This window comes from Phyllobates terribilis, unplaced genomic scaffold (assembly GCF_046119375.1).
Source record: "Phyllobates terribilis strain yellow unplaced genomic scaffold, ASM4611937v1 Scaffold_8__6_contigs__length_399053987, whole genome shotgun sequence".
Lineage (NCBI taxonomy): Eukaryota > Metazoa > Chordata > Amphibia > Anura > Dendrobatidae > Phyllobates > Phyllobates terribilis.
In genome coordinates, this window is record NW_027362768.1 from 126,971,352 (window position 1) to 126,980,956 (window position 9,605).

The 9,605-nt window shown below is 52.5% G+C and overlaps 1 long non-coding RNA gene across 1 annotated transcript in view; it reads right to left on the minus strand.

The window, feature by feature from the left end:
* Nucleotides 1-6,373, minus strand: part of LOC141156409 (uncharacterized) — a 34,557-nt gene extending 28,184 nt beyond the window's left edge. Inside the window, exons 1-2 of the long non-coding RNA XR_012247609.1 lie at nucleotides 6,297-6,373; nucleotides 6,157-6,203 (exon numbers count right to left, since the gene is read on the minus strand). This is a non-coding gene — a long non-coding RNA (uncharacterized lncRNA). The remainder of the gene's footprint in view (nucleotides 1-6,156; nucleotides 6,204-6,296) is intronic.
* Nucleotides 6,374-9,605: the final 3,232 nt, after the last annotated feature.

The following is a 9,605-nucleotide window of genomic DNA, read 5'->3' on the forward strand; positions in this document are numbered from 1 at the left end:
ACGTCTATCCAGCGTTACCAGGGTGGGGCCACTCCAACGCCAGCAGCACCCACCTTTTCCCCGCTGGCTGCTGAAGCCAAAGTGCAGGCAGTGCCCCCTACTGAGCTGGACTGTCTGCGCTCAGAAGTGCGCCAGCTGACCAAAAACCTGGCCACTGTGATGAGTGCCCTGCAACTACGGACTGAGCCAGAGACGGAAGGAAAGATCCTGCTAGCCGACTGCCCTGAGGATGTCCCCTAGATGAACCGGAGGAGAAGGAGGACGTCGCCACCCCGGAGGAGGACATCGCCACCCCGGAGGAGGACATCACCACCCCGGAGGAGGACAACGCCACCCCCAGGAAGGACCAACAACCAGCGCCATCCTCACCAAGAGTTCGTCTGCCACCTCTGCCAGAAGGCAGGTCACACAGTGCACCAGTGTCCTTTAAACGAGCAAACCCTGGGTCCGAGGGCCAGCACCCAGGAATAGACTCAGCAGGCCCCTCAGACTGGCACTGCAGGTTCGTGGGAGGAAGACCTTTCCTATCCATCATACTTGACGGCATTGCGATACCTGCCCTGCTGGACACCGGATCCCAGGTAACAATCATACCTGATATCCTCTATAGCAAATACTGGTCCATGGACAGTCTCCAACCCCCAAACCCAGACTTTTCAGTATATGCCTCTAACAGCCTCCCTCTTGACCTACTCAGGGTTAAGAATGTAGCAGTAAAAGTGGGGAGAGTGGAGTTAAAGGACCAGGGACTCATTGTAGTGAAGACTGTCAATGAGGAAAATGAACTGAATATGGTACTAGGCACTAACATTGTTGGTAACTGTTTGGAGGAGGTTGTGTTTTTACTCCAACAGCTCGCTGACGTTGCCAGCCCAGGGCAGAGGAGAGCGATCCAGAAGGAGATCCGAGCCCTGACGTACCAGCAGCTAGCGAAGCTGACCGGCGGTGAGATTGGTAACGTGTGGGTAACTGACCCGATACCCATTGTAATTCCCCCAATGAGTGAAATGCTTATCTGGTGAAGAGCAGCAATAGGTCTTAAAGGACAGGGTTACCAGGCAGTAGTAGAACCCCTTAGCTCAGAGCACAGACCTACACTCTTAACCGCCAGGGGGGTAGTAGATGTACGCAATGGGAGGGTGCCCGTCTGTCTTCTTAACTATAGGGAAGACGAGGTTAAATTACCACGTTATGCCACTATTGCCAAACTCTACACTGTAAATAATAACTCTATTCACACGACAGAGTCCTTAACCTCTGCAGACCAAGTGGAGGATAATGACCCTACAACACAGGAGGGGGATTGGTGTCAACAGCTCCACTTTGGGACAGACACCACTCCTGCCCACCAGAAACAGGGAGTACACCGGGTGGTTCAGGAATACGAGCAGGTATTCAGCAAACACCCGCTTGACTTTGGGAGGATTAAGGGGGTACAACATCACATCCCCACAGGCAACCATCCCCCCATCAAGGAACGGTACAGGCCTATACATCCAGCACACTACCAGAAAGCCAAGGAGATGTTGCATGACATGAAGAAGGCAGGGGTAGTAAGGGATAGTTGTAGTCCCTGGGCAGCTCCCCTAGTTCTAGTCAGGAAGAAGGATGGAAGCATGAGAATGTGCGTAGATTACCGTCAAGTAAATCGCATTACACATAAAGATGCATACCCTTTACCACGTATTGAGGAATCCCTGGCTGCCTTGAAGTCTGCAAATTACTTTTCCACCCTTGACCTCACTAGTGGGTACTGGCAAGTAGCTGTGGCTGAGGAGGATCGGGAGAAGACGGCCTTCACCACCCCGATGGGACTCTGCGAGTTCAACAGTATGCCTTTTGGACTCTGCAATGCCCCCGGAACGTTCCAGAGACTGATGGAGTGCTGCCTGGGACACCGCAACTTCGAGACTGTGTTATTATACCTGGATGACGTGATTGTGTACTCCAAGACGTATGAGGACCACTTGAAGCACCTGGCGGAGGTATTTGAGTCACTGTCCCAGTATGGGATGAAGTTGAAGCCCTCCAAGTGCCACCTGCTCAAGAAGAAGGTACAGTACCTGGGACACATTGTCAGTCCAGAAGGGGTAGCACCAGACCCGGAGAAGGTCACTGCCATCCAGAAATGGCCGGAGCCGAAGAACCTCAAGGAGGTGCGTCAGTTTCTGGGACTGATAGGATACTACCGGAGGTTTGTAAAAGATTACACCAAGAGAGCAGCACCTCTGCAAGACCTCCTGGTAGGACAGTCCACCAAGGGCAGAAATCCCCCGTTCCACTGGGGTAAAGAACAGGCTGAATCATTTCAAGAAATGAAGGAGATCCTGACAGGTGATGAGATCCTTGCCTACCCTGACTACAGCCAACCGTTCCTGCTGTATACTGATGCCAGCAATGAAGGATTGGGAGCCGTCTGAAGTCAGAAGCAGAATGGCCAGGAGAAAGTCATTGCGTATGCAAGCAGGAAGCTCCGCCCGACCGAGAGGAACCCAGAGAACTATAGCAGCTTCAAGTTGGAGTTTTTGGCCTTGGTCTGGGCCATTACAGAAAGGTTCAAGCACTACCTAGCCTCCAGCAAGTTCACTGCCTACACTGACAATAACCCCTTAACTCATCTTGAAACAGCCAAGCTGGGAGCCATGGAACAACGATGGATGGCTCGGCTGTCAAACTACCAATTCACCGTAAAGTACCGGGCGGGCCGCAAGAACGCCAATGCCGATGCCCTGTCCAGGATGCCTCACCACTCAGACGCAGAAGAAGAAGTGGATGACCTGGAAGAGGTTGAACTACCTGCCTTCCACCGGAATGGGATGACCCACGAGCTACGAGCCTCCAGGAGGCAACTCGGTAAGAAGTTAAACACCTTGCCTCACCACAGCTGGAAAGAGACCCAGGACAGCGACCCGGTTGTCAGCCGTATCAAGGAACTGATAACCCAAGAAGGTTCCTCCCTGGAGAAGGATGCATCTCTCCAAGCAAAGCAGCTGTGGAATGAGAGAAGCCGGCTGTTTATCTACCGTGAGAAGTTGTGCCGGAGGTACGTCAATCCTAAAACCCACGAGATGGTGTGGCAGATAGTGGTCCCCAAGATGGACATCCAGATGGTGTTGGAGGCCTACCACGATCAAGCGGGGCACTTTGGCTGGAAAAAGCTAGAGACCCTGTTGAAGTGCCGATTCTACTGGGTGAGGATGCGCAGCTCCATTGAGGGGTGGTGCAGAGACTGTGGACCCTGTGGCCTCAGAAGAAGAGACTACAGCCGCCAGAAGGCACCTCTGCAACCCATCAAGACGACTCGCCCTTTGGAGATCGTGGCCCTGGACCATGTCAAGTTGTCACCTAGTCGGTCAGGATACTCCTATGCCCTGACCATGGTGGATCACTACTCCAGGTTCCTGGTGGTCGCCCCTGTCAAAGACCTGACAGCAGAGACAGCAGCCAAGACGTTTCAAGCGTACTTCTGCAGACCCCATGGATACCCTGAGCAGGTAGTGACTGACCAAGGTCTGGCCTTTGAGGCTGAATTGTTCAAAGAGTTCTGCCATCTGTACGGGTGTAAAAAGATCAGGACTACACCGTACCACCCCCAAACTAACTGTCTCTGTGAAAAGATGAACAACATCATCATGGATCTACTGAAGACCATACCACTAGAAGAGAGAAACCAGTGGCCAAACCTACTACCTGACTTAGTGGATCTGTATAATCACATACCAGTAAGCTCCACCAATTGCACTCCGGCATATCTAATGCGAGCAAGACCTGGGAAGTTGCCCATGGACCTGGAGCTTGGTGTGGTAGAACCTGAAGCTGATGCGACCACTGAGGACTGGGACACAGCCAGACAGGAGCAGTACAGAAGAGTACAAGCCTGTGTCGAAGACAGTCTCACTCGGGTGAGGGATAAACAAGAGGCACAATACAACAGAAGTGCACCAGCAGGACCCTTCACACCAGGAGAAGTGGTATTGAAAAGGAAGCGGAGGAACCACAAGCTTGATGACCAGTGGGAGAGAGAACCCTACACTGTGTTGAATTCAAGGTTTGACAACAGGAAGACATGTTTGATCAGCAAAGATGGAGGGAGAACAACTGCAACAGTATCTCGGGACCATCTAAAGTTGTGTCCGGATCTGCTAAAACCCCAAGAAGAAGTGCCCCTCATCATCCAGGAGGAACCTGAAGAAGCAGTAATCCATACTGACTTAGGTGACTTCCCGGCAGATTGGCCTCAAATAGGAGGAGCGGTGATCGTCCCAGTACTCTACTTCTTCCAGCAACCAGAAAACTCTCTACAGCAAGTTGGACCTGTAAGTGCTGCTGAAGAGCCAGCTCAAGAAGGATCTCCGGCTGGAGCAGAGCAAGAAGGCCCAGCCAATGGTATACTTGCCAGTCCCATAGAGAGGTTAAGGCAATTTTACAACTTACCCACACGAAGGGCAGACAGGGTAACTGATGATACAGACATTGATAACCCACAGACCACTGCATTACGCAGATCAGTACGCAGCACGAGAGGTAAACCCCCTGCTAGGTACATTGAATAAAATAGTACAATTTCTGAGAATGTAGATAGTTACCCCTGAGGTATTATGTATTATAGTACGTATTATATTAATATGTGTAACTTATATTTCTTCCCTTTGAATGGACAATTCAAGTGATATGGACACTTTAACCCTAACCTGTTTATTCCTTATATATGAACTCTGAGGTTGAGGACTTTGCGCTCCCTGGAGTGCCCCTTTGAGCAACCTCTCCGGAAGAGACTTGGACTTTCTGGTTGCTCACTGCCTACTGCTTTTGCAATGTATATATATATTTTTATTCATGTTTTGTTATGCAACGTTCAAGTGTTCTAACCTCCCATTAAGGGAAGCTTGTTATTTCTATTGTTTACAAAATTTGCTTCAGCCCGGGAGTGCTGACTTTAACTAGCGGGGAATGTGACGCCCTGCTGTGCATGGAGTCACAGACCAAAGGGGGGTGCATTTCAGGTTTTCTCCACAAGAGGCCCTCAGAGCATACACACACCTCCACCCTACCTCAGAACCACCAGAGGGAGCCCTTTAGTGAATATATAAAGGAGGGTGGAGGCAGGAAGAGAGGAAGTTCAGTCAGTTGTCTAAGGAGTGAGTCCAGTCAGGAGTCCAGTCAGGAGTCTCTGCTGGGACACAGAAGGTTAGTGACTCAGCAGGTTTCTGCTGAGAGGAGTTGTTTGGAGTCTGCTGCAAGCAGCTCAGAGAGAGACAGCTAGGAGCGTTGCCGACGCTCTAAAGAGCGGCAGAAGAGGCAGCCAGCTTACTGCCAGTGTGTATAGCCTAGTGAGGGCCCAGAGTAGGCCGAAGGCTAGTGGAACAGTAGCATCGGGGACCGAGGAGCTTCATAAGCTCACCCCAGAAATATACCGGACACCGGCTCCGAGTCTGCAGAGCAGTATACCCTCTGTGGAAAACAACCGGATCTTTCCTGGAAGACTTCAGGTCTCAGGATAGCCCAGGAGCTGACACGTAACAGGACCAGGACGCACTGAGGCTCCGCCATACCAGGAGCGTGCTCTTCAGCAAAAGGCCCTAACACCAGGTCAGCCGGCGCAACACAAGGACTAAGTTAGGCCTAGTTTCAGACAGGCCATAAACTACACAAGCGGCAAGGATACAGGAGGCCCTATACCTGCTCACTGGGGAGAGACCTGCAGTGCACCCCTCACCCTACAGTGCTCCGGGCGGTACCGCAACTCCACCAGTAAAAAGGTACTGAAGCCAAACGTGAGTATGTCTCCCATTTTTCCTTGGACCCGGCTGGGTCACCGCCATATAGTGCACCTTACCTGCCCTGAGGCCTAGCTCCACCTGTGGGGAGCTACCCCATCATAGCTGCCGTAACACCAGCCTCAGTGGACTGCCGCAGCGCTGGTGGTCCTCACCAGACACCACAGGTGGCGTCACGAACTTTCATTTTCCATTTAATCCCTGTTTTTAAGAGAGACCCCAGGGTACGGGCCCGGGAGCCGACCACCGCGACATCCCCCAAGGCCAGGCTTTAAGGCCCGGGCGCCGAGTAGTCCCCATCCCCTGGGTGCCACATAGATGTGGGATCAAATTCCAGTGTAAAATTAAATAGTGATATTTTTCATTTCAAGAATCTTACCTTAGACAAGCACTTCCGCAGGGCTTCAGGACCTGTATTAGAATTTCCTTCACACACAGAGCAAACACAAACAACAAGTTATCTCAAAATGTATGAATATAATCAATGTTCCCACACAATGTCACAATCTATCTACATACCTGCAGCGAGGCTGAGACCGGCCAGTACAAGGAATACGATCATCTTCAGTCTGCAGATAGTGGAGCTCAAGGTATTTATGGTGCCAGTCAATGTCCTTCTGTTATAGCCCTAAAATTGGAGGCAATCCTAAACACACAATATGGCCCTGTGCATATTGGAAACTGTCCTAGATGTTAGAACTATTTCAATCAAGTTTATTGGTTTAGGTAAGACAATATTTAACGTTTGCAAACATTTGACATCCTGCATTAAATGTAAACTTTAATATACCATGATGCTGTTTTTACTGTTTAGCTTGTCTACTTTCCAGATTTTGCTCTATCCTAATATGATAAATGCATTACTGCAGACTACAGTAGGAAACCCCCAAATCTGTTACAGCCTAAACATAAAAATAGTGCAAAATTGATCTAATCAACACAAAATCTGTGTGTGTATGTGTGTGTGTTGTGTGTGTGTGTTGTGTGTGTTGTGTGTTGTGTGTGTGTGTGTCTTCAGGTTCAGCTCTGTCACAATCTGTGTTGTGCCGGACCCCTTTAACTCCATGATGAGGAAACCAGATAAGTCATTACAAACAAAGTCCTTTTTACTGACATACAACGGATAGCAAGAAATAAACTTGTTCTCTTCTGCACAACACAGAGGCACATTCTTGATTGTCACTGACGGCGACACTGTACTTTTGATGTATGTAGCGCCTCTGCGGGTCCAGTTGCCACAGAGGTACTGCATCTCAGCCAGAGGTGTGGTACCCCACTCTCGGGTAAGGAGGGAGCACTAACCGGGACACACACACTCACATCCAACACCACACCACTCCATTAGGGAAGGGCAAGATTTCTCCTGAGGGAGAGCACAGACTCGGTCCCTGTCTGGAGGATGGAACTAAGTAGAGGAGGTGGGTGGTGGAAGTAGTTTAGGGGGAGCACTGAAGGGAGGACTGAAGGTAGAGGGGACCACGTAGAGTGACAGTTGGTGGCGTGGGTCACATGTCAGAGAGTATAAAAGGAAGGGTAGAAAGATCTAGAAGGGTCCTAGGAGCAAGAGCGCATTGAGTGAGGACCATGGAAGAGAGAGTTAGTCAGTCAGAGCTGTGGGTAACAGGAGTCTGTCACTGGGAGTGAAGAGAGAATACCGGAGCAGTGAGAAAGGCTCCACAGACAGAGAAAGGATCTTGGGGGCACGTGAAGTGCGGAGTTCACCCATGCGCCAGAGTTCACACTGACCGTGAAGGGATCAGGACGCAGTAGGGCAGAGGTCCCCAACCGCCGGTCCGCGGACCAGGACCGGGCCGTTGGGGTTTTTCAGCCGGTCCGCGGCACCGCCACAGACAATCACTAAACATTGACAGTGTGCTCTGGTCTGCGGTGGCTCAGAGCACACTGTGTGGGGTGGATGCTGCCCGCTGTTCTAGACTCCCGCAGGGTAGACCTGTAGAGGACCTGTGATGACATCAAGGTACATAACTGTGATGTCACCACAGGTCCTGAAGCAGGATGAAGCAGGGGCGGAACTACCGCCCGTGCAGCCGGTTCATTGAACGGGGGCCCCGAGGGAGAGGGGGCCCCTCCAGCCTCCAGCAGGGCCGCCATCAGGGCATGACTGCCCTGACTCCAGTATGGGGCCCGGCCGGTAGGAGCCCCCTCGGAGCCCCCTCTTGTGCGTCTCTCTCCTCATGGGGCCCCCGGCGCCATGCAAAGCGCCGGGTCCAGGACATCTCATAATTCCTCTGACTTCCGGTCATGTGACGGCGCCGTCACATGACCGGAAGGCAGGAGAACCTGGTGTCAGCGATTTGGACGAGCGCCAGGATTCTGCACGGATCGCATGGGGGTAAATATAACAAGTTTTATTTTTTTTTAAATACAATTAACTAGGAGTGGGGGGAATGGGAGATGCACATGGGGGGAGGGGAGAGATGAGAGATGCACATGGGGGAGGGGAGAGATGAGAGATCCACATGGGGGGGAGGGGAGAGATGAGAGATGCACATGGGGGGAGGGGAGAGATGAGAGATGCACATGGGGGGGAGAGATGAGAGATGCACATGGGGGAGGGGAGAGATGAGAGATGCACATGTGGGAGGGGAGAGATGAGAGATGCACATGGGGGGGAGGGGAGAGAAGAGAGATGCACATGGGGGGAGGGGAGAGATGAGAGATGCACATGGGGGGCAGGGGAGAGATGCACATGGGGGGGAGGGGAGATATGAGAGATGCACATGGGGGGGAGGGGAGAGATGAGAGATGCACATGGGGGGAGGGGAGAGATGAGAGATGCACATGGGGGGGAGGGGAGAGATGAGAGATGCACGGGGGGGTGAGAGATGCACGGGGGGGATGAGAGATGCACGGGGGGATGAGAGATGCACGGGGGGATGAGAGATGCACGGGGGGGATGAGAGATGCACGGAGGGGATGAGAGATGCACGGGGGGTGGATGAGAGATGCACGGGGGGGGTGAGAGATGCACGGAGGGGGATGAGAGATGCACGGAGGGGGATGAGAGATGCACGGGGGGTGAGCTGCACATGGGGGGGTGAGAGATGCACATGGGGGGTTATGTTTACATAACTTTGTTGCCTTATGAAGGGCGGGGGGGGCCCCCAAAAATTTCTTGCACAGGGGCCCACTACAGTCTGTGTCCGCCCCTGGGATGAAGTAAATGCAGCTGAACAGCAGCTGTCAGGACAGCTGCCCTGTCCTGCTGCAGGGCGTGATGGGGCCTCAGTGATGCGGCTCCTGGCACAGCACATTATGTGGGGCTCCTGGCATAGCTCCTGGCGGGGACCTGGTCTACACTATATGATAAGTATGCACTAAACTCCAAATCCCTCCATTACCCCGCCCCCATATGACCAAAGCCCCGCCCACCCCACCCCCTCCTTGCTGGGCCATGGAAAAATGATCTTGCTTCAAGCCGGTCCCTGGTGCAAAAAAGGTTGGGGACCACTGCAGTAGGGGACCGGCCCCAGACTAGTGGAGGACTGCAGGACTCAGCTAGCATACCGGAGGTTGCGGTATTGTGGCAACCTGCTGTTCACAGGTACCACAGGACCCAAAAGGGTGCATGGATGGACTTCTCCACAAGAGGCCCTCATTACAAACAAACACCTCCACCCTTCCACCTCATACCACCAGAGGGAGCCCGATAGGGATATATATATGGAGGGTGGAGCCAGGCAGTTCAGTCAGTCAGAGTCTCAGTCTGAGAGGAGAGCGTGCTGACGCTGAGGGCAGTGAAGACGCAGCACGCCTGCTGCTGCATTGAGGGCCCTGAGTGTGGCCGAAGGCAAAGAGGAGAGGAGA